The sequence below is a fragment of the Clarias gariepinus genome, chromosome 13 (genome assembly GCF_024256425.1).
Source record: "Clarias gariepinus isolate MV-2021 ecotype Netherlands chromosome 13, CGAR_prim_01v2, whole genome shotgun sequence".
NCBI classification, from domain to species: domain Eukaryota; kingdom Metazoa; phylum Chordata; class Actinopteri; order Siluriformes; family Clariidae; genus Clarias; species Clarias gariepinus.
The window spans coordinates 8,611,626-8,624,190 of NC_071112.1; positions in this window are offsets into that span (position 1 = coordinate 8,611,626).

The following is a 12,565-nucleotide window of genomic DNA, read 5'->3' on the forward strand; positions in this document are numbered from 1 at the left end:
GAAATTGCAGCACTCAAATTGGAATATAAATATTTTTTTTCAAACCAAGTTAATAAATTCAATTCAATTCAATTCAATTTTATTTGTATAGCGCTTTTAGCAATTTTCATTGCCGCAAAGCAGCTTTACATAGTCAAAAGAATTATTTAGGTTTGTATGAAATGTGAATTTGTATGAATCAAAATGGTCAGTTTGTCCCTGGTGAGCAAGCCGAGGGCGACAGTGGCAAGGAAAAACTCCCTGAGATGGTAAGAGGAAGAAACCTTGAGAGGAACCAGACTCAACAGGGAACCCATCCTCATTTGGGTGAAACAAAAAGCAGTAAATGATCTGCATTTATACAGTGTGTAGGGTGGGAGGCAGTTCAGCTATAATAGCTGATGTTAATTGATGTTAATATGGAGTCCAGGTAGTTATTGAAGACCCAGGTAGACTTGTAAGAAGTTCCAGTCATGAACTATCGAACTGTCAAGTCCCCAGAGAAACAGTTGCCAACACCAGTCAAGGCCAGAACCATTTTCTAGGTAGAGAGAATCATTCCCAGACACCAGACGCATCCCAGAGAGACACACGGGGCATCCATGTGACGAGATCTTCAGCCAGAAGCGGGGCACCAGGATGGGTCAGACAGGTCCGGAGGGCAGAGGGAGTCTGGATCACTGGCAGCTCAGGAACGACATGTGTAGCTCGACAGAGAGAGAGAGAAAGAGTGAAAGGGGGGGACAGGAGGAGAGAGGAAAAAAAAAAGAGGGGGGAAAGAGAAGAAGAGGAGAGATGGCAGTTAGGTATGGTCACAGTCACACAATGTATAATGTGAATGTATATTAACTGTAGCGTGCAAGCAGAGACTCCGGCAGGACTAACTATGACAGCATAACTAAAAGGGAGGAGCCAGAAGGAAACACAAACATGAGGGCTTCCTGACATGTAAAGCAAACAATCACCTCACCGTCAGCAAACCTGAGTGATCAATGAGAGTGAGGAAGACAGCATCCAAACATACCAGTTTACCATAATACTCTACGTCCATGAGTCCCCCAGATCTGCTCCTTTACCTATGGCAAATCTATTTATAAAAATGCTCGGCTAAATAAATAGGTTTTTAGCCTGGACTTAAACACTGAGACTGTGTCTGAGTCCCGAACACTATTTGGAAGACTATTCCATAACTTTGGGGCTTTGTAAGAAAAAGCTCTGCCCCCAGCTGTATTTTTCATAATACGCGGTACTGACAAGCAGCCTGCATCCTTTGATCGAAGTAGGCGTGGCGGATCGTAAGACACTAGCAGTTCGCTCAGGTACTGCGGCGCGAGACCATTTAATGCTTTATATGTCAAGAGTAGTATTTTAAAATCAATGCGAAATTTCACAGGGAGCCAATGGAGTGAAGATAAGATAGGGATGATGTGCTCATATCTTCTGGTTCTGGTGAGGACTCTCGCTGCTGCATTTTGGACTAGCTAAAGCTTATTTTTGCATCTAGCTGAACAACCAGACAGTAAGGCATTACAATAGTCCAACCTAGAGGTGATAAAAGCATGAACTAGTTTTTCAGCGTCGTTTAGCGACAATAAATTTCTTATTCTGGCAATATTTCTGAGGTGAAAGAATGCTATCCTGGTAATATTATCTACATGTGCTTCAAATGAAAGGCTGGAATCAATAATCACACCAAGGTCTTTCACTGTTGCATTTGATGGAACAGAAAGGCCATCTAAAGTTACGGTATGATCTAAAATTTTACTCCTAGCTGTATGCGGTCCTATGACTAGAACTTCTGTCTTATCCGGATTTAGCAGAAGGAAGTTAGTTAGCATCCAATTTCTTATGTCCTGCACACATTGCTCAATTTTAGTAAGCTGTTTTTTCTCATCAGGTTTTGCTGAGACATATAACTGTGTATCATCAGCATAACAATGAAAACTAATACCATGCTTACGGATTATGTTGCCCAGAGGAAGCATGTAAAGGGAAAAAAGCAGTGGACCTAAAACTGAACCCTGCGGAACGCCAAACTCCACTAGAGAACATGCAGAATAATCACCATTTAAGTCTACATACTGATAACGATGGGTCAGATAGGATCTGAGCCAGGAGAGGGCTGTACCCTTAATTCCCACTACATTTTCTAATCTGTGAAGAAGAATAGCATGATCAACAGTGTCAAAAGCTGCACTGAGGTCAAGTAATACAAGCATAGTTACACAACCCTGATCAGAGGCCAATAGAATGTCATTTACTACTTTAACGAGCGCCGTCTCTGTACTGTGATGAGGCCTAAATCCTGACTGATACAGTTCATGTATGCCATTCCTATGTATATATGAGCATAGCTGCTCCGCTACTATCTTTTCCAGGATCTTAGAGATAAAGGGGAGGTTTGATATTGGTCTGTAACTGGACAGCTGACAGGGGTCGAGGTCAGGTTTCTTAATTATTGGTTTGATAACTGCTAATTTAAAAGATTTTGGAACATATCCAATGCTGAGTGAAGAATTAATTATTCTCAACAGGGGTTCTATTATTGCTGGTACTATCTGTTTAAGAAAATGTGTCGGTACAGGATCTAATATACAGGTTGATGAATTTGAAGAAGAGATGAGTGAAATTAGTTCATTCTCTTCAAGGGGAGTAAAGTATTCTAGGTTCTGGTCTGACATGGCTAGATTAACATCTGCATCAATTACATTGTTCGGTTTCAAAACCTCAATTTTATGCCTAATATTTACAATTTTATTATTAAAAAAGTTCATGAAGTCCTCACTATTGCATGATGTTGTTGTGGAGATTTCTGCAGTGGTCTTATTTCTGGTTAATTTGGCTACAGCATTAAATAAGAATCTAGGATTATTTTTATTTTCTTCTATAAGAGTGGAGAGATATGTTGATCTAGCTACACTAAGAGCTTTTCTATAGTTCAGGATGCTCTCCTTCCATGCTATTTGAAATACTAGTAATTTAGTTTGACGCCATTTACGTTCTAATTTCCGAGCGGTCTGTTTTAAAGTGCGCGTGTGATCGTTATACCAGGGAGCAAGTTTTTTATCTTTAATAATTTTTCTTTTGACTGGAGCTACATTATCTAGGGTATAGCGAAATGTCGACTCTAAATATTCAGTCGCCTGATCGAGTTCTGTGGGGTCAGACGGTGATCTAATCGAAGTTGGGAACTCTGGGAGATTACTGATAAAACTCTGTTTGGTAGTTGATGTGAATGTACGTTTCATACGGTAGCGCGGCGCTGTGTGTACATTATTATTGTGACACACTTGCAATGAGACAAGATAGTGATCTGAGATAACTTCAGATAGTGGTATTGTGAATAAATTTCTTATACTTAATCCAAATAATATTATTAAATCTAAAGTGTGACCTGCTTTATGAGTGGGTCCTACTACACACTGATTTACTCCTACCGAGTCCAGTGTAGACATAAATGCAGTTCTCAGAGGGTCTTCTGGGTTTTCAAAATGAATATTAAAATCTCCAGCAATTAACACTTTGTCCACAGAAATGACTAGGTTTGAGAGGAAATCTGCAAATTCACTAAGAAATTCCGAGTACGGCCCTGGAGGTCTGTAAATGACAATTAGCGGGATCGACTGAGCTGACTTAATATAGTTAAATACACTTATGTTACTATAAAGAATTTCAAATGAATTAAATTTGTGTCCGTGTTTTTGTACAATAGTCAAATTATCATCGTGAATAAATGCGACGCCTCCTCCTCTACCAGTTAACCGAGGCTGGTGTATGTAGCTGTATCCAGGAGGACTAGCTTCATTTAGAGCTACATACTCGTCCTGTTTAATCCAGGTTTCTGTTAAACAGAGTATATCAAACTCCTGATCTGTGATAATTTCATTAACTATAACTGCTTTAGATGCGAGAGATCTAATATTTAACAGTCCTAGCTTCAGATCAGAGGTGCCGGCTGCGCATTCAGTCTGATCCAAGTTTGTGGTCTTTATGCTAATTAAATTACTAAAACAGACTTTCTGAGTCTTTCTAAATTTGTTTTTAGCTCGGGGAACAGACACAGTCTCAATAGAGTGAACCCTGAGTGATGACTCTATGCAGCTAGCAGACGGTTGGTTTAGCGTAAGGGATCTAATGTTGAGAAGTCCAAACTTTAGAGGTAGACTTCGATTACTTATTTGGGCTTTTTCTGGTTTAATGGTTACCAGATTGTTTCGGCTGGATTTAACGAATTTATTCTTTTTTCTCACTAATCGGGGAATAGACACAGTTTCTATAGTACATAACATGTTGCTAAAAGTTAAACAAAAACAATTTGAACTTGGTAATAAAGACAAATTGCTTTTTTGCCAGCTAAGAGGGCTTCAAGTCAGTAGAACAATTCATAAAATCAAAAACAACGAGGGTGTTTTTTTTAACAAATCCCACTGAAATCAACAATACATTTAAAGAATTTTACAAAGAATTATACAAGTCGAAGGGCTGCTCTGACCCCTCAGCATTAAGTAATTTTCTTCATTCAATACATTTTCCAAAGGTAGGGTGTGCAGAGCAGACAGCTTTGAATGTTGACATATCAATAGCTGAAATAGTAGATGCTATTAAATCTTTCCCGGGTGGGACGACACCCGGCCCAGATGGGTTCGGTATTGAATTTTATAAATAAATTTGCACAGATGCTCTCCCCTTTGCTGTTAAGAATGTTTAACCACTCATCTGGTAAACATCAGCTTCCCCAGTCCTTGTATGAGGCAAATATCTCCTTAATTTAAAAAAAAAGAAAAAAAAAAAGGAGAAACAAATCCATTATCATATCGACCCATATCTCTTTTGAACACTGATCTTAAAATCTTCACTAAGATTCTTGCCAACAGACTAAATAATTGTATTGGGAAAATTGTTCATCATGACCAGTCTGGTTTCATTCCTGGCTGTTTCTCCTTTTTAAATGTTAGGCGACTAATGAATATCTACAGTAGGTTTGAGCCTCAAGCTAGTATTGCAGTTCTAGCCTTGGATGCAGAAAAGGCGTTTGACCAAATTGAGTGGGACTATATTTTAGCTGTGATCAGAATATTTGACATGGGTGATACATTTGCCTCTTGGGTGAAAATGTTATATGCTCATCCTAGAGCTTCGGTTTTAATCAATTTTAATAGATCAACTCAATTTTTACTACATAGAGGCACTCTGCAGGGCTGTTCCCTCTCGCCCTTGCTTTTTGCAATTGCAGTTGAACCCCTTGCCCTTGCCATTAAAAAGAACCCTTTAATATTACCCCCAAATTTAGGCCAAATTAATAATCATTAATTCTTTCTATGCAGATGATATTATTTTGAATCGCCGCAACCTAGAACAGTCTGTACCACCCCTGCTAAATTTACTGGAAACATTTGGTAAATTCTCAGGATATTCAGTAAACTGGCAAAAAAGTGAATTTCTGGCAGTGACTAACAATATAGACTCAAATTTTATGAGTAGGCTTCCTTTTAAAATAGCCACAAACAGTTTGAAATATCTGGGTCTTAATATACCTAGAAACCCTAAGGATATATACAAATTAAATTTTCTACCTAGTTTTTCTACTGGTTTGCTAGAAAATCTGAAAACCAATATAAAACAGTGGAGCACCTTGCCATTATCAATGATGGGGCGGGTGAATGCCATTAAGATGGTGATATTACCCAGATTTCTGGGCTATAAACCCGCGCTATATTTTACTCTGGCCACCGTGTACAGACCCCCAGGGCCATATGCCGATTTTCTAAAAGAATTTGGACATCTGCTATCAGACCTAATTGTTAACTCTGACAAAGTGTTGATAGTAGGTGACTTTAACATTCATGTAGATGATGCTAACGACACTTTAGCCCTCGCATTTATGGACTTACTAAATTCCTTTGGGGTTAAACAAAATATAAATAGATCAACTCACCGCTGTAATCATACACTAGATTTAATTATATCTCATGGTATAGATGTCACTAATATAGAGATTTTAACTCAAAGTGATGATATCACAGATCATCACCTCCTGATATATACTCTACCCGTAGAACAGATTAGCTGTGTCTCTCCACGTTATCGATTTGTTAGAAATATGAATCCGACTACTAAAGACAGATTCACAAGTAATCTACCGGATCTGTCCCAAATTCTTATTAGACCCCTAAATGCAGACGATCTAGACGAAGTGACCAGCAGCATGGGTACTATTTTTACCAGTACATTAGACACTGTTGCTCCCATCAGATTAAAAAAAGTCAGAGATAAAACACTTGCTCCTTGGTACAATAGTCATACTCGCGCCCTAAAGAGAGCAACCCGTAACCTTGAGCGAAAATGGAGAAAAACTAAATTAGAAGTTTTTCGAATTGCGTTTAAAGACAGTATGTGCAGCTATAGACGGGCTCTAAAAACCGCTAGGACCGAGCATCTTAGCCAACTGATAGCAAGAAACCAAAACAATCCCAAGTTCTTATTTAGTACAGTAGCCTGCCTAACAAAACCTAAGATGCCTGCAGAGAGTACTCCACAACATTTTAGTAGTGAAGATTTTATGGACTTCTTTAATGAAAAAATCGATAGCATAAGGAAGAAAATAACAGAGGTTCAACCTCTAATAGCATCTCATGATCTAGTTCAGCCAAGAGCTTCACATTTAGATTTTCAGTGCTTTACAGGTATAGGACAGGAAGAGCTGTATAAACTTATCACCTCAGCTAAATCAACAACGTGCCTGTTAGACCCAATACCAACCAGATTTTTAAAAGAAGTGATGCTTACAGTTGAAGAGCCAATTCTAAACATTATTAATTCTTCATTATATCTAGGTCACGTCCCTAAACCTTTGAAGCTGGCAGTTATTAAGCCGCTTCTTAAAAAATCTAATTTGGACGCGAATGAAATAACAAATTATAGACCGATTTCAAACCTTCCGTTCATATCAAAAATATTAGAAAAATTAGTATCTGCTCAAATATGCACATTCTTGCAGGAAAACAACATCCTAGAAGAATTTCAGTCAGGTTTCAGGCCACATCATAGTACAGAAACTGCACTAGTTAAGATTGCAAACGACTTGTTTTTAGCTTCAGACCAAGGCTGCATCTCAATATTAGTCTTACTTGATCTAAGTGCTGCATTCGACACCATAGATCATAAAATTCTCATAGACCGCCTACAAAATCATATAGGTATTCAGGGGCAGGCATTAAAATGGTTTAGATCATACCTGTCTGATCGATACCATTTTGTAGATCTAAATGGAGTACCGTCTGATGTAATGCCAGTGAAATATGGTGTCCCACAAGGGTCAGTTTTAGGACCTCTCCTGTTCTCAATTTACATGCTTCCCCTGGGAAACATCATTAGAAGGCATGGGATTAGTTTCCATTGTTATGCTGATGATACCCAATTATACATCTCAACAAAACCAGATGAAATACCCAAGTTGTCTAGATTAACAGAGTGTGTCCAGGACATAAAAGATTGGATGACCAATAACTTTCTTTTACTAAATTCAGATAAGACAGAGATATTGCTCATCGGCCCAAAAACCAGCACACAACAGCTTTCACAATTCAGCCTGCGTTTAGAAGGATGTACTGTTACTACTAGCTCAACAGTAAAAGACCTGGGCGTGATATTAGACAGCAACTTGTCTTTTGAAAATCATATTTCCAATATCACAAAAACAGCCTTTTTCCATCTTAGAAATATTGCCAAACTTAGGAGTATCCTATCCGTATCTGATGCAGAAAAGCTAGTTCATGCATTCATGACCTCCAGACTGGACTATTGTAATGCATTACTAGGTGGTTGTCCTGCATCCTCAATAAACAAGCTACAGTAAGTCCAAAATGCAGCCGCCAGGGTTCTCACTAGATCCAGAAAATATGATCATATAACACCTATATTATCATCCCTGCACTGGCTACCTGTTCAATTTAGAATTAATTACAAAATAGTACTACTTACATACAAGGCTTTAAATGGTTTAGCTCCCTCATACCTAACCAGTCTTTTGATACGCTATAATCCACCACGTCCCTTAAGATCACAAAACTCCGGACTTCTGGTAATTCCCAGAATTTTAAAATCTACAAAAGGGGGCAGGGCATTTTCATATTTGGCTCCAAAGCTTTGGAATAGCCTTCCAGACACTGTTCGGGGAGCAGACACGGTTTCCCAATTCAAAAGTAGGCTCAAGACGCATCTCTTTAATCTGGCATACGCGTAACTCAACCCATAACCTCATACTTCATTACACTTATCCTGAATGGCAACTACGCTAATTCTCTCCATCTTTTCTGTATTTTTCTACCCATCCTGAGACATCTGGAGATTGTGCCAGCTTCAGTAGACAAAGGCCAACCCTGCGAGGTTTCTAAAGCATCTTGAGAAGGACCTGCTCCAGCTAGATTCTGCTTTATGATGGCTGGAGCTACACATCCTGCTCCTGTGCTTCCAGTGATCTGACCCCATCTGCCCTCTGCACCTACTGCTGAACTGAATCTACACAACTTCTGATATATTGAACTTTCACCTGCACAACACACTTGATGTTATTTCTATCTGTTATCACCCAGATGAGGATGGGTTCCCTGTTGAGTCTGGTTCCTCTCAAGGTTTCTTCCTATTGCCATCTCAGGGAGTTTTTCCTTGCCACTGTCGCCGTCACCCTTGGCTTGCTCATCAGAGACGTTTCATTCATCATTCATTCATTTAATTATTATCTAGACACATTTTTCTCACACATACACACTTCCAAATATTTTCTTTTCTTTTCTTTCTTAAAAAAAAAAAAAAAAAAATCTTTCATTTTTTTCTTGTGAAGCTGCTTTGGGACAATGACCATTGTTAAAAGCGCTATATAAATAAAATTGAATTGAATTGAATTGAATTTCTGTATCTTTTTTAGAATCTTTTAATTTATTTGCCAAAAAAGTTCTTCAAAACTTTGGATTCTATTGTACTGCCATTTATATGGGGCCTTAAAACACATAGAATATCTAAATTGCATGTGTGTAAGCCAAGGTCATTGGGGGGGGGTTAGGTTTGCCAAATTTTCAACACTACTACTGAGCTGCCATTGTGGAGCCTTAACTTTTTGTCAGGACCCACGCCCCGATAGTCTTATAGCTGATCTCCCTTCATACCTTGTGATTGAGCCTGCTGCTTTAAACTTATTTCTCTCCTTGTTGCTATTTGCTGCCCCAGAGAAATCTAAAGTTGCAGTTAGATCCCACTTCATGATCAATAACTCTCTCAGGATATGGCGTCAGATTAGTAAGACATTCAAACTGCCAAATACCTCCTTTTTTGATCCTGTTTGTCGTAACATCGCCTTTAAACCCTCATTATTAGACCCGGTGTTCACAGGTTGGGCAAGAAAAGGAATACTCACTCTAAAAGATTTATATATAGACAACAATTTTCCCACTTCTGTGGAAGAATAAGTTAAGGCCACAATTCAAGACTTGGTTATCAATCACCTGTGTTACGTTCCAAGACGTAATTATTTTTATTTGTAATATTGTGTGTATGTAATCTGAATTTTGCCGTGTTTTGGTTTTTTCTCATTCTCTTTTCTCTCGTCCACCTTACTGCAAAGCTTAATGAAGTTCAGCTGTTGGTAATTGCCATCATCCACCATTGGCTTGTCCTGATTCCTGATTGGCTACTGAAGAAGAGACTTTGGAAATAAAGCTGGAGACTTTGTGTGAAGTGCTCCCCTGCCTACTCTGTGCTGCCCCGCCACCAGAGACTGTTTCTTCTCCTGCCCCTGAGCTTAGTGTGCGTGCTAGTGGTTGGTTTGTTGTTTGTGTGTTCCCCTGCGTTGGGACTTCTAGAGGTGTTGCAGTGTCCTTGTTGTAATTTCACTCTGTATGACCTTACCAAAGATTGCCAAAAATCTAAGACTTCTCTTTATAATATTAAACTGGTTTACTTTGTTGGAGCAGTAGGGAGGTGGACGCCATTTGTTTTTGACCCAAGTTTTCTCCTGTTTTTGGTTAGAAAGGGAGTAAGGTAAGACTTGTGGTGTTTGTTTTAATTTCTTTGTGAGACTAGATAGTGTCCCTCTGTTAAGTTAGCTCTGTTATGTTTGTTATTTTGGCCTGGTTCCCCTCTTGAAGTATGATTTGCTCCCCTTCATCATTGAACTTCTTAAATAAAACTCTTTTGTTATTTACCAAGTTAGTGTGGTCTTTTGCTGGAGTGCTGGGACTGGGAAGAAACAGTTAATTTGTTTGATATTGCTTTTTTTTTTTCCCTAAGAGTTTGCCTCTGTCGATTTCTTTGTTACCTCCTCTCTGACCCTAGACCAGAGACAAGTGTAACAATTGGGGGCTCGTCCGCTTTGGGATTTTTCTTTATTATAAAATCACAAAAAAGAGTTTTTTTCCATTACTGTTTAAAATACAAAGTTTGTTTGGCTGCTTTAAACTTTGGTAGGTAAGGGATTCCTATATTAGTGAAAATATGGACTTCGACTTATTAAAGTTTACTCTGTCTCCTTCTTTTGAAGAATTTAATAATTGTCGAAAAGTAGATCTCCTGTTAATAGCAGATTTTTACAACATTTCAGTTTCTAGAAGTGCACGGAAACACGCAATTAAAGATGAGATATATATTAAATTAGTAGAGGCTGGCATCTTTCCAGAACAAACATTAGAGCAAAGGGATGAGGCAGATGTTGGCGCAGAAAGTGACTCAAATTCGGTTACTAGCGGTAAAAGTGTAGCTTCTGTAGATCCTCAGGTAGCTTTGAAATTAAAAGAGCTTGATCTTGCGTTAAAGAAGCAGGAGTATGAGACACAAGTGCTTCGGCTGAAAGCTCTTGAAATTCAAGCTGATCGTGATATTAAATTGCGCAAGCTTGAGTTAGAGGTGCAAACGCTGCGTAGTCGCCCAATTCCGGTGCCTCGTGTGAGGCCGCCCTCTTCTGGTGATGGTGTGGTATCAGGGTCTGAGTTTGATGTTAGCAAATATGTCAAGTTAGTGCCACCCTTTCGTGAGTCGGAGGTAGACTCCTATTTTGTTGCTTTTGAGCGTGTTGCCGCGAAATTAAATTGGCCAAAGGACATGTGGGCCTTATTGCTGCAGTGTAACCTTGTTGGCAAGGCACAGGAGGTATGTGCTGCCTTACCAATTGAGGAGTCATTGGACTATGATGCTGTGAAAGCAGTCGTGTTGAGGGCATACGAGTTAGTCCCAGAAGCCTATCGACAAAAGTTTCGAGCGTGTTTAAAGCAAGCCAAACAAACACATGTGGAGTTCGCAAGAGAAAAAAAAACTCTCTTTGAGAAGTGGTGTCTTGCTAGTAAGGTTACCACGTTTGAAGGATTGCAGGAGTTAATTTTACTTGAAGATTTTAAAACTTGCTTACCGGAAAACGTTGTTGTCCATTTAAATGAACAAAAAGTATTAAAGCTTACTGATGCGGCAGTGCTTGCAGACGAATTTGCACTTACTCACCGAACTGTCTTCTCCTCTGTGCGTCCGTCTAAAACTCCTCTCGTTACAGAAACTGTCGCTCGCATTGTGCCTAAAGCTAATGTCAGTATGTCTGGTGGTGGTGGGAAGTCTGTTTTGAAGGGCACAGAGAAAAGAAGGGTTTGTTTCTACTGCCTTGATCCTGGTCATATGATTTCTGACTGTAAGGCGTGGAAGCAAAAGGCCACGTACACAAAACCTAAAAGCGTTGCGGCTGTACAAGCTGTTCTTGATTCGTTCACGGTTGACACTTCCTCCTATAGTCCTTTTCTACTATCAGGTTATGTGTCCCTGGCAGGAGACTCTGCAGATAGGTGCGTACAGATTTTAAGGGACACTGGGTCGGCCCAGTCCCTCGTGTTGGAGGATGTTTTGCCTTTTTCTGATGCATCATATGCAGGAGCAAATGCTCTGGTACGTGGTATTGAGATGGGCTGCATTAGCATTCCACTACACACCCTCAAAATAAAGTCAGACCTGGTTACAGGCCTAGTCCAAATGGGTGTCTGTAAGAAATTGCCCGTTGATAATGTCAGTATAATACTGGGAAATGACCTTGCTGGTGGTGCAGTTTTTCCCAGTCCGTTAGTGGTAAGCAAACCTGTAGCCTTCGATGTCCCTGATCTCTCTGTCATGTTTCCTCTAGCTTTTCCAGCCTGTGCTGTTACACGGTCGCAGTCAAAAAGTTTTCAAGATGTTGTTGATTTGTCTGATTCATTTCTGAATGTGCCACTTAAGCAGGTAGAGTGCAGACTGTCTGTTGAGAATGATGTGGTCCCTGAGGAGAATTCCATGCTTCCTTTTGAAAGTGAGTCCCTTGTGGGTAAGGAACATCTGGGTGCTGCCCAGAAGTTAGACCCAACACTGACAAACTGTCGTAATGCTGCTGAGGCCAGTCGTAACCATTCGTTGGCAAAGGTGGGATATTTTTGGGACGATGGAATTCTGATGCGCAAGTGGCAGCCAAAAGAAGGTGATGACTGGCAAACCGTATTTCAAATTGTTTTGCCTTCCAGTTACCGATCTCATGTGTTGAAGTTGGCACACGAAAATGTTCTTGCTGGTCACCTGGGTGTCACAAAAACGT